This window comes from Triturus cristatus, chromosome 6 (assembly GCF_964204655.1).
Source record: "Triturus cristatus chromosome 6, aTriCri1.1, whole genome shotgun sequence".
Lineage (NCBI taxonomy): Eukaryota > Metazoa > Chordata > Amphibia > Caudata > Salamandridae > Triturus > Triturus cristatus.
This window is the reverse complement of record NC_140589.1, coordinates 1,605,957,655-1,605,976,449: the sequence shown is the minus strand read 5'-3', so window position 1 is coordinate 1,605,976,449 and position 18,795 is coordinate 1,605,957,655. Positions and strand designations below refer to the sequence as shown.

The following is an 18,795-nucleotide window of genomic DNA, read 5'->3' as shown; positions in this document are numbered from 1 at the left end:
TAGGAATTGTGGTATGTTCTAAGGTGATTTCACCATGTGAAAAAGCCTTCTGCTGGGATATCATGATTGAGAGAAAAATATTTTCTCATGCTTTTACCACAGAGGTTTGGAAGGTGATCTATAAGCTAAACTGAGAGCTTATTTTCTGTAAATTCACATTATCTTTCTCAGTCATGTGAGAATGAAGTCTGACATTCTCAGTAAAACATGTACATCCAACAAGGGCAGAGACTGTCAGTTGATTCCTTTGTGTTCTACTGCAGCTTCCCAGAGTGTTCCAAAGAACTACTAGAGCGCTAACTGTCCTACCTATGATAAACGTATGGCACACCTGAAGCCATCTTGCTTGGAATAAAGTGGTAACTCTTAAAACATTTAATTTCAAAAGGAACAAAATGAGGGGGTTCATTTTTCCATAAAAAGTATGATTAGTGCTGCAGAAAGAAAAATTAGGGCACATTTTGAGTGACTTCTCAAATCCTCTTCTATTTCATTAAAAAATTCTGACATGCAGACTGAAACATGAACTTTCAATACCAGCAGCAGTTTTCCCTGGTGAGCAGTAGCTTTACTACAGTGATCTAATGAGCAAAAAGAGTGCTAACATTCTGAATTTATGGCAAATGTGTGACACATCTGAATGCCTTCTTGATGGAATCAAAGTAAAAAACTGAAAGTATTTCCTACTGAGGAGACTGCAGTAAATGAGGAAATTAGGAAACTTCATAACAAATAAGTCTCCCAAGATGGCCACCAGAGACAAAAGAGCCCAAATGTAGCCCAAATATCACCCAGATGTAGCCCAAGTATAGCCCAATGACAGAATGTCCCAGAATGTTCTTAAAAACAACTAGAGCGCTTACTGTCTTCATTATGACAAAAGTATGGCACACCTGAAGCCATCTTGATTGGAATAAACTGGTAACACTTAAAACATTTAATTTAAAAAGGAACACAATGAGGGGGTTCATTTTGCCATAGAAATTATCATTAATGCTGAAGAAAGAAAATGAGGGCACATTTTGAGTGACTTCTCAAATCCTCTTCTATTTCATTAAAAAATTCTGACATGCAGACTGAAACATGCACTTTTAATACCAGGAGCAGACTTCCATGGTGAACAGTAGTTTTACTACAGTGATCTAATGAGCAACTAGAGTGCTAACATTCAGAATTTATGGCAAATGTGTGACATATCTGAATACCTTCATGATGGAATCAACGTAAAAAACTGAAAGCATTTCCTACTGAGGAGACTGCAGTACATGAGGAAATTAGGAAACTTCATAACAAATAAATCTCCCAAGATGGCCACCGGAGCTAAAAGAGCCCAAATGTAGCCCAAAATCACCCAGATGTAGCCCAAATATAGCCCAATGACAGAAGTGTGCAAAACACTTATTATTTAGTGTTTTTGCAGTGTTATATAGTGCAGACTTGTCAGGTATTGGAGTGCTTTACATGAGCATTGGTTACATCACACAAGCACATATTCATTTTGGTTGTAGACATGGGGAGACTAAGTGATTTGACCAGAATCACAGAATGTCGAGCTGAAGCAGAAACTTCAACCTGGTTCCCCAGTTGCAAAGTCTGCAGTTCTGGAAGTAACACCACATCCTCTCCCCTAAGTGCAACCTTTAATCAAGTGGTCAACTGGATAAAAAAACATAAAGATAACAAATAATTTAAAAGTGCTTTGTCGCTATTTGAAAACTCAGACAAAATGTCCTTATTTTAGTCTTTTAGAGCACTAACCATAATTTTGATGCCAATAGGACCCTCTCATATCTGTAATTTCTAAAGGAAATGCTCTAGGTATTACAGTTTTGATTACATCAAGATGATGTCAGGCGTTCCACACTTTTGTAATAAATATAGAATGTTAGCAATCTAGTTGTTCATTGGGATACTGTTGAGAGGCAAAGGCCAGGGGCACGGACTCTGAAAATTGAAGGCAGGTAGGAGAGTGCAAAGGCAACAATTTAACCACACTGAGCAGGCAGGAAGGGCCGTGGAAGCGCAACAGACTATGGAGGGCAGTGGAAAGGGGGGCAGGGGCAACAAACCAACAATACAGGACTTGCAAGAGAGGCTGTTGGAGGGAAGATCTATTACGGGTCAAGGAAGCTAGAGGCGGTCCCCAGAGCCCCGGGAGCCACCACAGAACTGAGCAGGAGAGTGAGTCAGGGACAAAAGGGGCACCTTAATTTGAGCCGGGGTGCCTAGGAACGCTTGCTCCAAAAATGAAGAAAACAGACATATGAGACATGGAATTGGTGGCAGAATACAATGGCAGTTTAATGAGAAGATACAACTTCAAAGAAACCGCAGAATAGAGACATAAAGTACAAAATACAGAATCCAGATAATCGTACAGCTGTCATGATATTCTCTGTATCTCAATTAATGTACTGACAGAGAGAGAGAGAAAACACATCTATAAATGCATCATGAGAAACAAGTTACACCAAGGAAAATGTTACCTAGGAACACTCACGTTTACTCTTAGAGCAAGCATTCCTGCAATTACAATACAAAATCTTTTAAATGCAAAAGTAAAGAGAACAATGGTTAAACATAACATGACATTTCATATAGGTAAAATAGAATAAGATACTTCAAGCAAAGCAGAGCAAGACATTTTAAGCAAAGGAAGACAAGAGCTCCCAGCTCTTGGGGAAAACCTGCACAGCCTGTTAACCTACATACAGACGGCGAGGTAGTCCGTCGATATCTGTGGGTGCTCCCTTTTTATATCATTTTGTGGGCTCCTTTGCACGCTACATCTACCTACGTATGCTACCCAAAAGCTTCGTCTGCAGATTTTACCAGACATTTCGTCATTTACCCACTTAATGCTGACAATGGACTGGGTGAAAAGGTCAGTCTCTCAGGCCAATCGCTTATCGTAAGTTCCATAGAGCAAGCAGAAAATAATGGGTATTGTACGGGAATTCAATATATTCATGTACAAAATCTCCTCAGTTCTCCTAACTTGACGCTCTGCGGTTGCCACTTCCTTAAAAGCGGGAAACCTGCCCAGGAAGCAAGTACCAGTCCAGGATGCAGCCTACTGTATGTCGACAGCTTCAGTGGGATGTTGAACTTTGATACCGAGCACGGAGCACTCGGGTAGGGTGGGGGCTACTAGTTTGGAGCAGAAGGCCTCGCAGACCTGCCTTCAGACTGCTATACACTAAAATTGCAGAGCTATGGTCAATTTAACAAAGAGGCCTACATATTGAACAGAAGGGCCTACACAGGGGTTTTATGCTGGCTGAGTGGTAAGGATGTCTCAGGATAATTATATAGCAACACAGGACCCGCTGGTCAATTTAATACAGCCTACAAATGCGGCTGGCAGGGCAAGGACAAGGGTCTCATACTTCAGGTGTGGACAGAACGGGCCAGGGGCCCCCTGTGATACAAAATCTACCCTCCTTCAAGGCTGTGGCAATGTAATAGACCATTGTGGGCAGAAGGAAGAGGCAATGGTAGTACAACCATACATGCCAACAGACCCGATTCAGCCAGGAAACGTCCAATGTTTTTAAGCTCAAATGGGCTTTATTTGATCTGTCTCCTGTCTACAATATCCTCTTTTTCAATGTAACTCAAAGGGGAAAATCAATACCCCAGTTTTTTTTCAAAATCTCCCTCTTACCAAGTTCAAAATGTTCGCAAGTATGGTACATTGGATCATGGAAGGAAATGGGATAGGGACATGGACTTGGATAACAGAGGACAAGAGGGACATGGAGAGGTGCACCAAACTGACCCTGCAGGGCAGGCATCAGGGTTTGCAGCAGCACAATACACCACACAGGGCATGCAGGACGGGAGTGCAGCACAACAATCCATAGAAAGCAAGAGGGAGGGGACAGGACCATGCACATGGACAACAGAGAACAGAGGGGCAAGAGGCAATGGTAGCTAGCTGACCATAATGGACAGACAGGAGAGAAAGCTGCAGCATTACAGACCATAAAGGGCAGTAGGGACGGATCAGGGGCATTACAATGGAACAGACAAGCCAGGAGGGAGGGAGTAGGGGTCTTCACATGTAAACAGAGGGCTGGGGGCAAGGGGGCAGGGCAGGAGCAGCAAGATAGCCATGGAGGTCAGGCAGGATGGGCACTAGAAGCAAGACACACCATGAAGAGCAACAGTGAGACTGTGATGGCATACACACAGACCATGGAGGGAAGGTGGGAGGGGGTCAGGGGCAGCTAACTGACCACACAGGGAAGGTGGGAGGGGCCATGGCAGCACAGAAGACCAATGGCTATGATGGGCAAGAAGGAGGGCGCAGGGGCATGCACAAAGGACGATGGAGGATAGAAGGGAGGGTCAGGACCTGTGCACAGACAAGAAAGTTCAGGGGAAGGGACCTCACAACAGACCACACGGGGCAGGCAGGAGGAGCAGTTGCAGCACAACAGACCAGGGAGGGCAGAAGGGTGTGGCAGTACAATGGACCATGTAGGACAGGAGGAAGAGGATAGGGGCATGGCATGTGGACAGGCAGGGTGGAGGTGGCAGGGACAGGTTACAGTCATCTGACAATGCTAGGCAGGTGGGAGGGGAGTGGCAGCTCAACAGAACACTCAGAGTAGATAGGAGTGGCAGGTCCATGGGACATGGTGGGCAAAAAGGATGGAGCAGGGGCATGCACAAAGACATCAGAGGGCAGGGGGAAGGAGAATAGGGGCAGCAAGCTAAGCACAGAGTTTAAGCAGGAGGTCAATGATGGGGCATAGAATTGGGCAATGGAGGGCAGGAGGAGTGGACTGGTACATCATACTAAATTGAGGGCAGTGGCAGCACATCAGACCATGCATGGCAGGAGGGAGGAGGCTATTCCATGGATTCACACAACAGAGGATAGGGAGGAGGGGGATGGGGCAGCAAGCTAACTGTTCAGAGAAGGCGGGTATTAGGAACTTTATTGTTTTTAAAACATTGAGTCTGTGCGAACTACTTAAAATATGAACAAGTATGCAGCATAATCTCACTTTTATTCAGGAAGAAGAGGACGTTTGTGACTGTGACTCCGGGCTCACTTGGCATAAACACCCCCTGACCCTCCACCCCCTATCGCAAAATGTAATGCCCGTGAAAAGGGTAGGTGAACACAGTGTTATATAGAACATAGTCCTGAGAGCACGATTGAAAATGAAAACTAGATATAGTGTATGGTATAAACTATGCACCAAAAAGTGTGATATAAGATGAATCGGGCGTGAAATATAATATGCAATACATTGTGCGCAATGACAGATTCATTGGAGAGCGCGAGATAGCACAGGCACTAGCGCGTGCTATGCGATATGCGCCTTGGAGTGTAATATGCACAGGGCAGTGTTGTGTAACCTAACTAGTCTCTAAAGTTGTAATATAAAATATGTGCTGGGGAGTGTAACGTTGCATATGCACTGTGACACAGATATGGATCGCAGATTGTAATATGTATGGCATAGCACTGTGCGTTATAACATAGGCATCGAGGAAGGCACGTTAGATGGGGCAATATAACCCGTGCGAAGACAAGTGTGGCATGACATATTCACGGGGTGGTGTTACAGTGCACATGGGCTAGAGAGTGTCATAGCATATGCACTAGCTAGTGGAATACAACACAGAGGTGTGTGGCACTCGGCAGGCAATGGTGGGTGTAACACAGCATTGGGCTCTGTCAGGAGCGCGCTGTGACTCTCAAGTGATGTTCGTCCCCTTTCCAGAGAGTAAAATAAAAAGTATTACACATCCGGCAGTGGATGTGTGTTTTATTAACCGTGAGGGGGGTTTCTTGCATAGTTTTGGTCGAATTTTTTTCTAATCCCCTTTGAATGGCTTGGTGTGCATGTGTATTAAATGTGCCCGTCAATAGCTACCCATGTTTGTATAAATAAACGACAAGGGTGTCTACCGGGATTAGGCACGGTAGGGCATCAGACATGTCAGAGCTTCACTAGTAGTGTAAATACATTCCACGTGGATTCATTGCATGCATAGTCGCCTTTTAATGAATATCCCGCAAATCGTCATGGTGATAGGTACGTACGGTTTGTCCAGCATGTCCTAGGTGTGTCTATAAATAAATATTTTTTTAAAATAATAAAAAACAGTGGCCGGCCCTAGGGATTGGGGTCAAAAAAATATAATTAGGAGACAGGCCCTGGGAGATGGGGTCATCAGGGCCAATAAATTAGAATAAGAAGGGGAACCACACAGCCCCCCTTCTTAAAAAATTAAAATAAATAAAAGACTGGCATCGTGCCGGAGGCCATGCCCCCTCCGTGCAGCACTCTGCAAACGCGCCCCCAACAGGCATCTCCAGTATGCGCCAGGGAGCTGCGCTGCAGACAGGTGTTCTGAGGCCAAGCCCCTTTTTACACCTCTCTGCAACGCAGCTCTGTGGCGCTTACTGGAGGTACCTAGTGGTCTAGTTTGACCCTAGGTACCCTTAGGATTCAAGGGGACTTAATCTCTCAACTTAGAACAGCCACAGGGCGCGTTTACACAGTGGTGAAGGGAGGGGACGGGGCCTGAGGTGACGTGTGCAAACACGCACTATGGCACGTTTTAAATTGGGGATATAATTTCCCTTCAATACTGAGGGCCCCTGGGGGCTAACTAGCCCACCAAGTGCTTCCAGTAAGCGCCACTGAGCTGCATTGCAAGGAGGTGGTCCAGGCCGTGCCACTTTTTACACCTCTCTGCAACACAGCTCTGTGGCATTTACTGGAGGTACCTAGTGGGCTAGTTGGACCCTAGGGACCCTCAGGATTCAAATGAACTTAATCTCCCAACTAAAAATGGACACAGGGCGTGTTTACACAGTGGTGAAGGGAGGGGACGGGGCCTGAGTTAACGTGTGCAAAAACGCCCTGTGGCCTGTTTTAAGAGGTAGTTTTAATCCCCATGCCCTATTATGTACTAGGGGCTTACAGAGGAGGTCATGCTAATCACAGGGGGACCCCAACGCATAATGTTCCCTAGTGTATGTAGGTGTTTTCACTGTATTCTAAGTGTCTTTTAACATAGCACTGGCTCTAGGACTGGCTAGTCAGACTCAGTTACCACCAGTATCCGTCTGAAAAAGTTGAGGGTACAGGATGATTTTGCAACAAGGCTTCTTTCTGCTCTTCTTTTTGTTCTTTCTGCACGTTATCCTTCTTCCTGCACTTATCTTCGTATTTGAGGACTTCTGTTGGTCCTTTCTGCACTTCTTTTGTTTCTTTCTGTGCATTTTTTCTTCTTTCTTCACATGTCCTATCTCTGTAGGCATAGTTAGAAATTAGCATTTAAAAAACCTTTGAAATTCACAGAAAAAACCATAGGTTTCAGGCACGTTATAGTTAGGAATTAGCATTTAAAAAACCTCAGAAATTCACTGAAAAAACCATAGGTTTCAGGGGTGTTATAGTTAGCTGGACTTTTCACTTGTACAAAACCATTGAAATTCCCCCGTTATAGTTAGTTCAGCTAACTATAACTCGCGCGCCCGCAATGCACTGCTGATGACGTCACATATTACATCACTCATGACATGGTCAGTGACATCACTCATGACATCACTGATGACATCTCAAATGACATCACTGATGACATCACTGATGACATCATCCTTGTGATAGAGTGGCAGACCTCCTCTCACCCTAATATAACCTTTGATACACACATTCAAAAATAGAGACTAAAATTTTCAAAACAATGGACATACCAATACCAGTTACAACAACCTCTTCAGTAATTCTAAGATCCACATACACATCCACTCATTCACCAACAGTCCTATACAGTCACTCATACATGTACTCACTCATCATATGTACTCATGCACCTATACATCCTGTTACACAATGCCACTCATCCATAGAGTTACTCACACACATAGTCACTCATGCTAATAAAGAATCAAACATACATTTACTTGCATATACAGTTATACACACACCACCACACTTACTTCTACGGAAACTTACACATACTTAGTCTTTTAAACAATCACTTATAGAAACACATACTTATTCATACAGGAACTCTTTCAATCTCTCACTCTCACATATACTCACATATATACACCAATAGTCACATATACTAGTTTAAAACATATGTAGTTACTCATAAAGACACTATTGAGACAGTCATTCACTCACTAACACACCCATACACACACTCATCCACCCATACAGTCCTGCACACATGCTGTGTTCAACACATACAAACAGTGAGTCACTCATTCATGCACCTATGCACTACGTAATACCCCCCACCGAACCATGCAGACACTCAGACTGATACTCAAAAAAACAACTAATAACCTATATAGACACCCATGTAGCTACTCACCAACCCATGCAGCCACTTATACACAAAGTGAGAGACTGATACAGATATTTACATATTTAAACATTACTCACTAAGCCATGTATTCACTATGATACACTTAATCAGTCAGTTACACAATCAATTTTTCAAAAACAAATCATCCGTTTAGACACTTATATACCCATTTATTCTTCCATCGACCTTGAGATATACATATATAAAACATATTAATTTTCAGAAAAACACACATTCACTGGATGATGTCATCAGTGATGTCATTTGAGATGTCATCAGTGATGTCATGAGTGATGTCACTGACCATGTCATGAGTGATGTAATATGTGACGTCATCAGCAGTGCATTGCGGGCGCGCGAGTTATAGTTAGCTGAACTAACTATAACGGGGGAATTTCAATGGTTTTGTACAAGTGAAAAGTCCAGCTAACTATAACACCCCAGAAACCTATGGTTTTTTCAGTGAATATATATATATATACACACACACACACACACACACACACAGGGAAGAGTACAGCGGAGTGAAAGATTTGCTGGAGTCTTTAGACGAGGAAAGGGTAGAGCCTCAGCAGGGGTCTTAACACTAATTTCTACCAAAGTAATTAAGAAGCCGCTTGGAGGTTATTGTTTCTAGTGGTATGCAGTTATCTATGGTTGAACTTGGTTTAAGCAACAATGTTTGCAGATTTTTTTATTAATAAACATATATATATATATATTTACTGAAAACAACAAAGGTTTCAGGGGCGTTATAGTTAGGAATTGGCATTTAAAAAACCTTAGAAATTCACTGAAAAAACCATAGGTTTCAGGGGCGTTATAGTTAGCTGGACATTTCCCTTGTACAAAACCTTAGAAATTTCCCCATTATAATTAGTTCAGCTAAATATAACTCGCACCCCCGCAATGCACTGCTGATGACGTCACATATTACATCACTCATGACATGGTCAGTGACATCACTGATGACATCGCTGATGACATCTCAAATGACATCACTAATGACATCACTGATGACGTCATCCATGTGATAAATTAATGCATCTTCTCGCACCCTAATATAACCTTTGATACACCGACTCAAAATTTCAGATGCGGGGGCGCGAGTTATAGTTAGCTGAACTAACTATAACGAGGGAATTTCTAGGGTTTTATACGAGGGAAATGTCCAGCTAACTATAACGCCCCTGAAACCTATGGTTTTTTCCAGTGAATATATATATATATATATATATATATATACACATACACACGCATATATGTGTGTGTGTGTGTGTGTTTATATATATAAATATATGTATAAAAATATTTATAAGTATATATTTATATGTACACACACACACACACACATATATATATAGCTAAGGAAGAGGACATTATAAAAAAGCGCAAAGCGTTTAAGTTTCAGAGGGATAAGGTGGACTATCAAAATGGACAGGTATTTACATTTGCCAAAAAGTTTGATTCTTTCAAAAAGGCCAATGTATCAGTGCATTTGCTTACAGTACCACACAGTGCCATAGTCCAGTCATCTTCATCTATCTCTGATCTAAGCTCTGTACCTGGCAGTGAATCTGAGAATGAACAAGCTACTACTAGCTCACGGTTGGGGTTTACACAATTTTCCCTGGGCCAGGAGTTAGACTGTCTGCGCCAAGACCGCAGACAGACCCTCAGACCCCGGGTTTCAAATTGAAGGACAGACAAAGAGCAAACGCCAAGCGTCGTGAGCGCAGAGAAAGCCGCAAGAGTAGACAACGGCGGCAAACCGTCCTCCAAGAAACAACAGAAGAAATGGATTCGGAAATGAGTCCCCTTGCTGAAAGTCCCCTTTCCATCATCAACCTTTCTGACATGCATGTCACGACCGCTGAAAATAACATTCTATCTTTAGGGTTGTCCTTTTGCCCATCTAATAATTTCAACTACACGCAGACCCGCATTGATCTGTACAAGTTCATTCGCAAACTTAAACTTAGGAAGTTCCACCTTCTGAATACATCTAAACGCGCAACTCCAGATACCATGACTGTTGCTAATTTCAGTCCATCTTGCTCCATGATAGGGGAATATGAGTTACTTCGTGACTTACAGGATTTGCACAGGGAAGGCACACTAGATCAAAACCCTCCTGAGTATGACCTACAGCCAAGACTGGATTTGCCTGGATGTTCTGGTTTCAAACCTAAGTCTAAATTCAACCCCATTATGGTGCATGATAACATCGACATCTATAACAACTTGGTTATTTCCCAGCTTAAAAAATTGCATATTTCGACCTTGCAAGCTCAAAAGCAATGTCAGAGACAGAACAACTGCTTTGGTAGTTTAATGCAAAAAATTGCAAAGCAATGACAATGTGGTAATCCGTCAATCTGACAAGGGGGGCAATATTGTCCTCTGGCCTAAATCCATGTACATGGCCGAGGCTCTTCTCCATCTAAATGATCCTCAATGTTACAGACGTGGCGATTGGCAGGCAGTCAATCGAGCCTGGAATGACCTCAATGCCAAGTTGTTATCATGGAAAAGTATGGGTTTGCTTAGTGGTGATGAATTCAAGCTTTTAAAAACCAACTACCCGGTAATCCCTGTTTTCTATCTGATTCCTAAAGTACACAAAGACTCGGCTAAACCCCCGGGGAGACCCATCATCTCCGCAAGAAACAGCATGATGGAAAATATTTCACGTTACATTGATTTCTTTCTTCAGGAACATGTAAAGAGCCTACCCTCTTACTTACAAGATACGGGGGATTTTTTGAGAAAGATAGGAACTGTAACCTGGCATGATGACTATCTTCTGATGACACTGGATGTCACGGCTCTTTATACCAGCATCCACCATTTGGATGGAATTAGGGCAGTGGAACATTATTTGCAGACCAAACCTGTTCACATGTTACAACACAGTAAAATGCTGATTGAGATGATTCAGACCTGTTTGAACAACAATTACTTTCTTTTCCAGAGTCAGGTGTATCAACAGATGAGAGGCGTGGCTATGAGGGCTTGCTTCTCCCCCAGTTATGGCTGTTTACACATGGGACTGTGGGAGGAGCAAGTCCTCAGGGCCCGTTTCGGCTATGTCTTTGATAACCATATAATAGCTTGGTATCATTACATAGACGATTTGTTCATAATTTGGAGAGGGTCTGAAGCCACAGCTAATGTGTTTGTTGAAGAAATCAATGTGAACAATCTGAACCTGGAATTCACGGCATCTGTGAGCAATGTTTCTGTGAATTTCTTGGATAAAGAAGTGTTTATCAGGGATAGTCACATAGAGACCAAATTACATCGTAAGGTCACCGCAGGCAATACAGTTCTGCATGCTTCCAGCCATCACCCCGACCATCTGGTGCGCAGTATCCCCTATGGGGAAATGCTGCGCATCAGACGGATCTGTAGCAGGGACACTGATTATGTGGAGGCCCAATTGGAAAGCAGGCAACGCTTTATGAGCAGAGGTTATACAGCCAAGGTGCTTGATTTAGCGATAAAGAAAGCAAATTCTTTTCCTCGCCCTGCAGCACTTAAATGCCATTCTGTTTCCACTGTTTCATCTGAACCGCCTGGCTCTATTGTAGAGCCACCGAGGCTTATCTCCACCTACGATCGACAACACAGTAAGGTGTGCATGATTTTCAACAAAAATTGGCCGTTGGTTCGAAATGATCCGATTATTGGTGAGCTGTTGCCTAAATCCCCAGCTATCACATTTCTTAGGTCTCGTTCTATGAACGATATGCTGGTGAAGAGCAGCCCTGAGATTAGTACCAGCAACTCATGGTTACAGAGCTCCAAAGGCTTTTTCAAGTGCGCAAGCTGCAAAGCTTGCAAAATTGGAAAACATATGACATCCTATAGAACTCCTTTCAGTGATGTTCCGGTCTTGATATCAAAGAAACTAACATGTAAAACGGAATTTGCCGTGTATGTGCTGGAGTGTGCGTGTGGCCTGCAATATGTTGGTAGTACCAAGTTGCAGGTTCACAAACGCATTCTCCAGCACATGCGGGCGATTAGCAATAACGATGCAGCGTACCCTGTTTCGAGGCATTTTAAAGAGACCCACGAGAGCTGTATGGCCTTTTTAAGCTACTTTGTAGTAGACACAGTCCCACGGCTACGCCGGGGGGATGACCATGAGTCCTTGCTCAGGCAATTGGAGACCAGATACATCCTTGAGCTGGACTCTAGAACCCCCAATTTTATTTATTTATTTATTTAGACGGTTTTGGATAGCGCGGACAAGACCCTTGCGGGTATCAGAGCGCTTCACATATCTGACATAGGAAAAGGTGTGTACATAAAAATACAGTGTTACAGTGCATACAAGGTACATAATACAGAGAAATGCAGATAGCTATAGTTCAGGTAAATTTAGACATGAGAATCGATTTCACTTCTTTTTTGAAAAAAAACGTAGATGGATTGAGTCTCGTTTCTGGGGGTAGGGCATTCCATATCCTGGGGGCCATTCCTGAGAAGGTACGATTGTACGTTTTTTTCTTGGAGAAACGTTGCGGTTTCAGTAGCAGCTTGTTAGAGCTCCTGGTAGATCTGTTACCACCTGATAATACCAGTTTTTCGGCTAGGTACCTAGGGGTTTTGTGGTGTAGTGCCTTATGAGTCATACAGGCGATTTTTAACTGGATCCTGGCCTCAAAAGGTAGCCAGTTTAGGGCATGTAGGTCAGGGGAAATGTGGCAGTTTCTTTTAGTGCCTGTAACGAGTCTGGCGGCTGTATTGATTGATGCTCTGAGAGGGGCGGTCGTTGCCTTGGGGAGACCACAGAGAGCGACGCTCCCATAGTCAACTCTGGGAATTACTAGGGATTGAACCGCCTGTTTGTTGAAGTCCATTGCTAGAATGAAGGGTTTCAATTTTCTCAGCGTGTTGATCTGAAAGTTTGCTCCTTTTGTTGCAGTGCTGATGTGCTTCTGCATATTTAGCTGATTATCCAGGGTTATTCCTAGAGATTTAGCGGAATCAATGACGATAGGTTGACCGTCGAGTGCAGTTAGATGCTTCATCCACTCACGGATGGTCGTTGTTTGGTTGGGGGGAGCGATTAGGAGGAATTCTGTTTTTAGTGTGTTTAGCTTTAGATGATTCTTAGCTAGCCATGTCTGTGTCTTTTGGAGCGAAGAGTTCAGGGACTTGAGGTCGTCGAGAGATTGGATCTTAATGTAGAGTTGTGTGTCATCTGCGTACATGTGGTATTGGATATTTTCGTGGCTGAGAAGCTCTGTGAGTGGTTCCATAAACGGGTTGAAGAGTGTCGGGGAGAGGGAAGAGCCCTGGGGTACTCCTAAGGTGACTGGGGTGGGGTTGGATAAAGATTTGTTGGTCTTAAATCTTTGTGTTCTGGTTTGGAGGAAGGAAGTGAACCAGTTTAACACTGTTCCGGATAGCCCCATTCTATGCTTCATGAGGTTCAGTAGATTGTCATGTTTGACAGTGTCGAACGCTGAGGAGAGGTCAAGTAAGATTAGCAAGCATGCTTTGTGTTGATCCAGTATTTGTAATGCGTCATCAATTAAGTGGGTCATGGCTGATTCGGTACTGTGCCCTGATCGAAAGCCTGATTGGAATTGGTCGAGCAGGTTGAAGTGGTCTATATGCTTACTAAGCTGCATGTGGACACATTTTTCAAGAAGTTTGGCCAAAGTTGAGATATTGGATATTGGTCGATAGTTGTTTAGGTCTGATGGGTCCGCTGAGACTTTCTTAAGTATGGGGTTACCTGACCGGCTTTGAGGATGTCAGGGATGGTTCCTTGCAAGAGAGAAGAATTTATGATTCTAGTCCACAGGGGCACTAGCAGTGGCATGAAGGTCTTTGCGTGGGATGCTGGAAGGGGGTCTGTGAAGTGGTTGGAAGGATTCAGAGTGGTGAGCGTGTTTAGGATAGTTTCTTCGCTGTAGAGGTTGAAGGTAGTCCAGGAGGCATTGTTCTTGAGGTCGTGTATAATGGGACCGATACACGGGGTACTTGGGGAGGACCGTGAGGGGATTGAGTGTGTATCGGTAATGGTTGATAGATCATTAAGTAGGTCTGCCTTTAATTTGTCAGTCTTTGTTGTGAAAAAGGAGGCAAGATCCTCACAGTTGGGGATTGAATCTGGATTGGCTTGGGGGGAGTGGGGGCCACCCTTAGACTGAGTATTGATTATTTCGAACAATTTTTTGGGGCAATTCTTGGCTTAGTCTAGTTGTACACCTATGAAGTCAGCTTTTGAGCGACGAATCTTTCTGTAGTAGGCATTTCTGGTGCATCTTAGTAGTTGGAGGTGGGCAGTGGATGGGGCTGTTCTCCAGTGTCTTTCAATTGCTCTCAGTGCTCTTCTGTCTTCATTTAGTCTGCCATCATACCAGGGGTTTGAATTCTTTTCGGTGACTCTTTTTAATTGTAATGGGGCTAAGGTGTCAAGAACCCTGTTCATACCGTTAAAGTAGTGATTGGTCAGATCCTGTACATCGTTTGATCCAACCGTAGCTGGCGTGAGGATGCGACTAGCGGATGCAAGGTCGGCCGGATTGATGTTTTCTAGGCTCCTCTTCCAGATTTTCGTTCTCGTCGGTTGGACAGAGAGTAATTTAACTACTTCCTTGATGTGAAAGGTGATAATGTAGTGATCAGACCAGTCACATGGGAGAATCGATTCTAGCTGGGTGGAGTCCGCTTTAGAAATTACAAGATCAAGGATTGAGCCTTTTCCGTGGGTGGGGCTGTCACATATTTGGGACAAGTTGAGGTCGGATAGGAAAAGTCTGAAGCTATTGACCTCTGGATCCTCTGGATCGTTCCAGTGGAGATTGAAGTCACCCAGGAAGATCTGTGTATTTTGTTGTCCTGCATTTGTCGCTATGATGTCCATCATGTGCTCGATGAAGGTGAGGTTGTTGCCCGGAGGATGGTAGATAGAGTGTAGTGAGCAAAGTGGCTTGTTATTGCTCGTAATGTGTAGGCAGAGGTATTCACATGATGAGAGTACTGGGGTGTTTGCGCGCCTTACCGCAAGGTTGTTCCTATGGATGCAGGCAATACCACCACCTGTCTTCTCAGGTCTGTCTAGTCTTGTAATGTAGTAGTTCGGGGGAACTAGTATGTCTAAAATGGGTGTGGATGATTCAGTCAGCCAGGTTTCCGTTAAGATGATAAGGTCGGGTTCATTGGATATAATGAGGTCGGCTATATCAGTGGCATGACGTGCTGTCGATCTACAGTTTAGAAGGATACATTTTATTTGGGCATTGGTCGGGGTGATGGTCTGGTCATGGAGGGTGGTTACTCTTGTGAGGTTGCTTACAACAATGCCTCTGGGAGTGTGTCTTGTCAGTCTTGAGGCATTGGGGTTGATGGATTGAATTAAGGAACCTGTCTGTGTGTTCTCTAAGTGTACCGGTTAGCTTGGTAGAGATGGAGGTTCGTAGTGAAGTAGAGAAGTAATGTCACTTGGTGATAAGGTGTTCTTTTCCCTGGTTGGTCTGGATGGTGCATTGGGGTAAACTGTCCCGCGCACCCCAACCGGGATGCGCATGCGCCGGAGGCCCAGCTGACCCGGAAGTACTCTAATACATAAATGTTCCTATCCTAGTCTAACACATTGCTGTTTACATTTCTGCGTATTCCTCTGGGACTACGGAAAGGTCAAAATGCTGGCCCCACCCCCTTACACCGAAACTGTCCCGCGCACCCCAACCGGGATGCGCATGCGCCGGAGGCCCAGCTGACCCGGAAGTACTTACCCCCAGGCAACCCCCAAACGTCCAGGACTTACTCCATAAAGGGGCCATGCAGACAGCGCAGCTTACTTACGCCCGCGTGCGGGGTGGCCAACCAGCCAATGGAAAGCGTAACCCCCTTTGTCCCCGCACCGTTACAACCAACCGGTTGTAACTGCCCCTGGAGTCTGGTGAGAACCAAATGTCCCTCCCCTCTGGGCGGCCCACGTAATGAGACGCCCCAAAAGATGAGTCAATTTAGTCTGTCCAACCTATGACCTTACCGCACAGGCCTGCATAGTAGACCGACTATCAGGCCCCCCCCCCAAACCCAAGGTCATACTTACCAATGGAAACCCTTCAACCAAGCTAAAATATTGCCCAGGAAGAACTCGTTACCCAACCGAGAGAGGTGAACTCCGTCTTGCACGTACCAATGGCCTTAACTCTAGTGAAGATCTTTTTACCTGTCTGTAATGGTATCTAGCACCTTATTCATTAATTGACGGCTTTGACATGTAATAATGTTTAAAAGTGGGTCTGTTTTTGTCATCCAATATGGTTTCAGCGAAGTTTATTCTTGCTGGCCGCTTATCTGTGCATAAAGACACAGCTTAAACGTCATCCTCTCAGCTGTCTTTGTATTTTTCAATTTTTCTCCTCCTTTTTGTATACACAGTTCACTAATATGTGGCTCCTTCCAGGCAGATTAGATATTAGTTGTACAAGGTTTCCTGACCCGATATAATCGTAAGGTTTTTTCATACATTCTCTGGGCAATGTTTTTCAATATTTATGAAATAATAGATATCTAGTATAGCTTTTCCTATTTTTTAAGAAACTGGTGCTCTTAATCAACAAGTTTGATAAATTTAAAAACTAGGGTGGCAGATATTGGTATTTGTCCAGTACATTTTCTAGAGTTGACAAATGGGGAGAAGCAGGGGGTGTATTAACATCTATTGTGTGGTTTTGTTTACTCCTCAATGCTTTGAAATTAACGGTTGGAGTCCTGAAAGATAATTTTGATAATTCACGTGGCCAAAAAGAATGAAAAGTATAAATGTTGTAGCATTACTGTCTTGCACTAAAGTTGATCGCATTTGCACTTTAGCATGTTGAACACTATGATGGTACTACCTCACTATGAGGAGCACTCCTTTGACATGCCGATATTTTGCACTTGCAAGAATTTGCACATTGTTCAATTTGCACATTTGTTTGATTTGAGTAGTTGTTATGTTGCTTTTTGTACATCTTAAGCAATAACCAATCGGTGCTTCATACTAGAATGTAAGTGTTACTACTCTAAGGGATAATTTTCCATGATTGATTCTCAAATGCTGCTATAATTTGACATATTGTCAATGTTGCCATTTTGCACAATCAGTTTTTTGCATAAAATGTAAAATACTTGTAATTACTGAGTTCAGTTTGATATGTCTTATGGCCATATGTGTATATACATTTGGTATTTCTTTTATATCTATTGGCCTGAATGTCACGTGTCGTATGCACTTGCACTTTAAATTTCTCGGCTTCCACCTTAAGTGTCATGTAATCAAGGCCTCTGTGTCGAGGCCGAAACGCGTCATGGTGGTTCGAGGTGCACTTATGGAATAATAAAATCACCCTGCACTGAATTGTTCCGGGTCCGTGTTCGTCTTTCCTGGGAATGTGGAAGCAGTAGACAAAGTTCCTCTTATATATATATATATATATATATATATATATATATATATATATATATATATATATATATATATATATATATATAATCGAAATCCAACTGATCCGGAAGAATCGCACTGCTAGACCTTCCGAGGTAGGAAACGGACACCAACTTTGTGCTTAGTTACTTTATTTTACCCGCAGTAAATGCCGCCATTATATATATATCTTAAATTTTTTATACTTACCTGTGTAGTAAAGGCATATTTGGGGTAAAAGGATATGCATGGTGAAGGCATGTATTGTAAAACATAATAAGGTAAAATTTTGTGAAAAATGGGATACAGCAAAGCAAATGAAGAAAATAGTTAGCCTTGAACATAGACAGAAATCAAAATTCTAATTCTTACTCACCCAAGAAATAGCTCAGACCAATAATATGACATATTGGTATTGCTATTATCACATTTCCGAGGGAGTACTGAATGTTATGTAAGTTCTAGGACACAGCAGATGAGGGCAACAATGCAGAACAGAGATAAAAAAAAACAGAACAGAGCGGAAAAAATAGAGCAGAGAAGAGTAGACCAGGGCATGTTAAAGTGAATAGGACAGAACTAAGCAGAGCAGGACAGTGCAAAATAAATGTAAAAACAATAACAGAACAAAGCCAGATAGTGCACAACAGAGTAGAGTATAAAAGAGCCCAAACCAGTGCCAGCCTCAGAACCCAATGCAGCCCTTGTATTTGTGTCGGACCGGTCCCCACCCGTTTTTGCAAGTGTGTAATTCTTAACAAAACTGATCCCCAGCATTGCTGCTTTTGTTACTGGGGGCCGGTATTGCACAATTGCTGCAAAACCGGCCCCCACCCTCCCAAGATCCCTGGCAAACATGTAGTTGAACAAATAAGAACATGAAAGATTATGACCACCTTGCTTTTGGTTGGGATGCTAAAAACTGGATGGCATTTGCAAAGTCAGGCAAGGGTACAACATTTCTTTCCAATACCTCAGCACCAGAGACGGTAATACAG

The 18,795-nt window shown here is 43.3% G+C and overlaps 1 protein-coding gene across 1 annotated transcript in view; it reads right to left on the bottom strand.

Moving 5' to 3' along the window:
- LOC146821707 (uncharacterized) overlaps positions 1–18,795 on the bottom strand; it is an 857,433-nt gene that overhangs the window by 145,132 nt on the left and 693,506 nt on the right. The gene's annotated exons all lie outside the window — the stretch shown is intronic.